A 6,137-nucleotide genomic window follows, 5' to 3' on the forward strand; every position below is an offset into this window, starting at 1 on the left:
AAGCTTGGCATTAAGTTCTTGTTCCTTGGCCGATAACGGCTCCTCTTCCAGACTGATATCCTTGTCGACCAAGGTTTCAAATGTAGCATCCACTATAACAAATAAGGAATATTTTAGTTAGTAAAAATGTAGTGGTTAAAATTGTAGGGGATCGGTTGGCCGACTAGAAGGGGGGTTGGATAGTCGTGACCCCAATTTATGGTTCTTCATACACTTGTTAGCTTGCGCAAGCGAAAATACAATTACTAATGAAAATAATAAGGAAAGAATACCAAACCACTAACACAATCGATGTAACATGGTTCGGAGATTCCTTGCTCCTACTTCATAGTTTGTCCTTGATGTGGATGATCCCTTAATCCTTCAATAGATTAATCCCCAGCAATCTCCAGCTAGAGCTTTCTCCTTCTCGGTGGATCAAACCTCTCACAAGTTACTCTTCTTCTTTTACAAGATAGAGATTAGGCTTTGGAAGAAGAGTGTAGACTTTGGGAGCTTTGGGAAAAGACTTAGGAGTATTACTATCACAACCAGTAACCTCCTTCATGCCCCAGAGTTTCCGTTAAATAAGAGGAAAGAGTTGATAACATATCAACTCAACCCCGATACCAGTCGACTGACACTTCTATCAGTCGACTGGTGCTACCATTGGTGTAGCCAATAGCTACTTCACAAAATTCAAAATTCTGCCAACTATCGGCAACGGCCACTTACCAGTTGACTGGTAAAGGTACCAATCGACTAGTCGCTGCTGGCTGAGCGGGCAAAATGCTTCTATTCGCTCCTAGTCGACTGCTTAGTCGATTGTACCAGTCAACTGATACTTTCATCAGTTGACTGGTCCCGATGATACACTCACACTCATTCTCTTCGGAGTCATCCTCGAACTCATCTTCCTAATCCTTCGTCCCTCAGATGCACGCGGGCTCTTCTCCATGCATCCTTCACGTTGCCTTGAAGTCCACTTCCTCGGCTCCACTCCATTGCTCTTTATCTGGAGGTTCCTCGGATGTCTTCCACACAATTCTTCACTGACTCAAGGATCTGAGCCCTTGGATGAGCTTCCCAAGCTTAGCTGCACCAAGCTCCTCATGTGTGTTTCACCAAGTCCTGCACAACTTAAACACATATTAAATATATATGAAATTCTAACTTAAACTCTTTGGCACACACATTGAAACCATGATCGTACCGATCAAACCTAGGTTGATTGCACCAACAATCTCCCCCTTTTTGATGTGTGATAATATGTTTAAGTTATGCACAAATAGCAACTTAAAAATTACAAACATAAAGCATAAAACCAAACTCCCCCTTAACATATGCTCTCAACCTTAATTTTCAAGTTTTGCACACAACAAGGAGAAATAAGTTTCTAACTTAAACCTTCTCATTTCTCCCCCTTAGGCACCATCAAAAAGATTATCCCAAACAATCATACACTATATGGCATCAAGTTTGACCATATTTTGACAAAAATTGATTTCTGAACACGTAAATAGAAATGCTGAACAAATTAGTACCAGTCGATTGATTTAGTCGACTGATCCCTTCGACATAACCTCACAGAATCATTTTATGGTTGTAAATATTGCTGCCAGTCGACTAATAACTGTACCAGTCGACTGGTACAAACTGATTTTGAATTTCATCATTTTAAAGTCAACTTCAGAAATGCATAAAAAATTCTAAAAATTTAAAAATTTATGAAATTTTGAAAACATATTTATTTTAAGGTCCTTTAATTATGAAAAATAAACTTTCATAAAAAATTATTATATTTTTAAAATTTTAACCAAATCTCAAAAACATTGAAAACTCTCAAGTTTGTATCAATTTGAACCTTAGTTTTGAAATCATATATTTCAACATAACTATACCATAGTAATAAAATATAGAATTATTTTCAAAACATTTAAAATATTCAACTATGATCTATGGGCAAGATGTCCATTAATTAAACATTTACTTTCCCCATAGTTGGTTTATGATCATTAAAAATTGATACATATCATAACCATCAAAATGTCATAAGCATAAGTGAATTATAAGTATCATCCTATCATCTCACATTCATGTCTAAAATGATAAACAAGTCATGCTTATAGTCTATTGTGAGATGAAAATAAGGTAATCTCTACTTAGCTCTTTTTATCATGAATTTCTATTCAAGGCTAAGTGCTCCCCCTTAAGGTCTCAAATCAACCATATAGGAAAAAAAAAAATCAATTATGACTTTCATGGTTGACTAACCAAAAAATCCTCTAACCCTTGAGGATTGACTTTGGCACCCAATAGAAGTTCTTCTTAATTGGATTTACTAAATACTCCTTGGGGATCCATTTCCTATCTATGGTCTTTGTTTTTGATTGCCCCCTAGCAAGTAAACAATGATAAGCTTTCTCATTGTTGGGTTCATTGTATCCTAACCCCTTTTTGTTAAAGCTAGCCCTTTGGCTTCCAATAATCATGCTTAGGGTATTTGAGCCAACTTCAAATTTTTTAAGGGCATTGGTAAGTGTTGGATCGAGACCGCGCTAGAGGGGGGGGGGGGGGGGGAATATCGCTCTTGGCTATTTCGTTCGATTATCGGAAAACGTTTGTAAATCTAACAGAGTAATAAGAAGCAGAAATAGAAAAGAAAAGCAAACATACAAAGAACACGGAAGATTTACTTCGTTCAGAGCCTAAGGCGACTCCTACTCGAAGGCCTGCGATCCTTGATCGCTTCCGGTGGGCAACAACTATAAGCTCGATAATAATTACAATTTTAAGTACAATAAATTACAATAATTAATTATACCGACGACAAAGAAATGAAGATTCGGAGCTCCTGGTCGTCGGGCACAAGTAGCAGCACTTCGAAACATTGTTTGGAGCAGCACGTGGCACTAGAATCACTTGAAAGTTGATGTTTTGTTGCTGTTGCTCGAGACCCCTTATAAAGGGTGTTCAAGGCGCCTTGAAGCCCTTTAAGGCGCCTTAAATGAGAACTTTATCCCGATCTGCTCGTTGGGATAATCCTTTGACCGACGTGACCTGAAGGCGCCTTAAACCCATTGATGGCACCTCCAAGCTGTCTAAGGCGCCTTAAACCCCTCCAAGGCGCCTCAAGCCTGCTCCTTGTGCCAGCTCAGGATTTTGAACCCGAGGCGCCTCCAAGCCCGATGGAGGCACCTCAGACACTGTTAATCCGAGGAAAATCTTCGTTATTTTGTACCTGCAAGATATGTTAGTCCCAAACAACATCCTGCAACACAAAGTCAGCACAAAATAACAGTATGGATAATAAAGAATGTTTAAGACAGTCTCCGGACTCTCCAGGTTTGACTTTAGATTTCCGTCCGGAAACCCTAGGTCGACCCGACGCCTACTGTTCCCTCTACGGGGAACGCGTCCTCACCTACTCCACTCAGGAGATTTACCTGTTGCTAGTACGATCCTCCAGATCGACTGGACTTTTTCTCAGCACTTGATTCTTCAGGACTTTCTGCTAGACATCCGCTTCCAGGCTAGTCCAGTCTTTCACCTGGTTCGCGACACTAGGACTTTCCACCTAGGGTTACTACCCCCTAGGACTTTTGCCTGAAGCTATCAACCTGCCAAGTCTTTCCGCATAGGGTTACCACCCCCTATGACCTAGGGTTACCACCCCCTAGGGTTTTCCCTTTGCCTAACCGCAGCTAGGACTTTCCTGAAGCACTCATTCAAACATGTCAGATCACAAACCCCTTAACTTTGAATCCTTTGCCATTATCAAAACTCGGGTTCGATCGTCGGATGCTTCCCGCACCAACAATCTCCCCCTTTTTGATTATGGCAACAAGAAATTCAAAGTTAAGAAAAAAAACATGTGATAACAAATAGATGCATAAAGTTTTAACCAAGTTTTAAGTAAATAAACTTTAAATGTTAACCAAGCTTTAAGTAAATAAACTTTAAATGCAAGCACAGTTAAGCTGGAAACTTTTAACTTTGTAATACTAAACTCCCCCTTAATAAAAGCCCTCGTTTTTGTTTATAAAAGCCCTCATTTTTGTTTTGAATTTGAATTTCCTACTCTCCCCCTATGCCATTTATCAAAAATAGGCCAGTCTTATTTAAAATATCTTAGCAGGAATTTATAAAGTTAGGTTTCAAGTTTGGCTAAGTTTGATAAAGGATTTAAATATATCAAAATATACCAAAAAATGAGTTTTTCAGAAAAGTAAGTTAGTTTGATACTTAGTTTTTAAAAGAGGGATAAAAGTAGACTGGTTTCGAAAATTCATCACTAAAAAAAAACTTGAGATTTTGTACTTAATGTAACGACCCACCTTCTACTGACAAGGTTGTAAGGCCGATCGTTACGTAATGCTGTGCTAGACTGATCCCTGACCATTATTAATGCTAATTGCGGAAGCTGTACTAAATAAAATGTTGCTAAACTATTATCTTTTCTTGATTCTATACATGCCACGGGGTGTTATTTTGCTAGTCATAACATATTTCACCTCCCCCATGGTCAAGGAACTGAGCTAAAGGCTTCCTAGCAATTCCAGGCCTTCCAATCGATCCACGGATCGATTGGGATGGTTGGATCGATCCAGACGGCTACTGTATGCAGGGCTAGAGATGGATCGATCCAGCGATCGATCCAGCACGCTACTATGCTCGGGCGATATTATGGATCGATCGGCTGATCGATCCAGACTGGCCAATCGATCCACTGATCGATCCCAGAGCCTTCTGTTCGTGACAGAATTTGCTGGATCGATCGGCTGATCGATCCAGAGGCCGACTGTTCGCGAGCTAGGTTGCCCAGTCGATCCATCGATCGATTGAGACTCTCGAATCGATGGACGGATCGATTCGAGTTTCTAATTTTGTGGCCAAAGTCTGATTTCAGCACTGCTTCGTGCCAAAATCACATGCATGAGTTCTAACATGGCTATAAACACTATAACATCGAATAACTCCAGTTCTAAACATGATAAAGAGCAAGATTAACTAATTCATAACATTCAACATGCTAAGGTGCATAAAATAAAAGGTTAAAAGGTTTCAAAAGCTTAAACAAAGTTCGCTGAAATTTCCTAAGATCTTCGTTCCTGGTTCCTTCCACACACATCTTCGTAGCATTGTCCTCCAGCCTCCGCTAGTCCATCTTTCCTTTACCTTTATCTGCAGTATAAGGAAAGTAGTATCTGTAAGCTTGAGAGCCTAGTAAGAAACCATCTACCTCACAAAACATGCATACGATGCTGATAATGCTTTTAAAACATGTTGTTTAAAACATATGCTGAACATGTAAAACATGGCATGACATACATACATAGAAGCAAAACTAGTCATGGCATACTGTCATCTAAAGTATGTATAACAAAAGCTGAAACGTAGAGCTATCATACAACATCATAGGGAAAAGCTGAGCTGAAGCATGAATTGAACTAAACTAAGCAAATTCTGATTTTTAAACCATGTTCACATAACTGATTGTGAGGTTTGAAAACTATATACATAGTAGATTAAAATAATAATCATGCTGTTGTTTGGGCCCGGCAACTGTACTTGCTGTGCGCGTATCCCTAACTAGACCCGGGTTTGCAAGTCCCGAATTTAGTAAGGTTACAAGGTTATCTGAACCTAGGGACGACAGTGGAAGCCCAACCCAATGGATATCTAATCCAGTACAGTGCCACTGAAAAATTAAAATACTGAATATAACTAATTACTGCTTATCTTGCTATTTCTAGGTTATCTGAACCTAGAGCTAGGTTGTCTGAACCTAGAGGCGACTGTGGGAGCCCACCCATTGGACATCTAGTCCTGTAAAAGCTGAAGCAAGACTACTATACTAATTCAAACACTTCTGTTGCATTTAACTGAGCTGTTGAACTGTCTAAACTATACTTGTGATTTTATCGAACACGTGGTATACGTCAACTCTCCTCTCTATTAGGGAGATCACCCCTAGGCACCCGACAACGTCCAAACCTCCAACTGAAAGGGGAAAAACGTGTCCGACCCATCTAGAGGTGCTTGACAAATCCCTAAATCTGTGAGGAGGGTTAAACACACCTTAAATGTCGACAAAACTGCATTTAGCTAAAATTAAGAGCATACAATCATACGGAAGCTACTTATACTGCAGGTGA

Source organism: Zingiber officinale, chromosome 3A (genome assembly GCF_018446385.1).
Source record: "Zingiber officinale cultivar Zhangliang chromosome 3A, Zo_v1.1, whole genome shotgun sequence".
NCBI classification, from domain to species: Eukaryota; Viridiplantae; Streptophyta; class Magnoliopsida; order Zingiberales; family Zingiberaceae; genus Zingiber; species Zingiber officinale.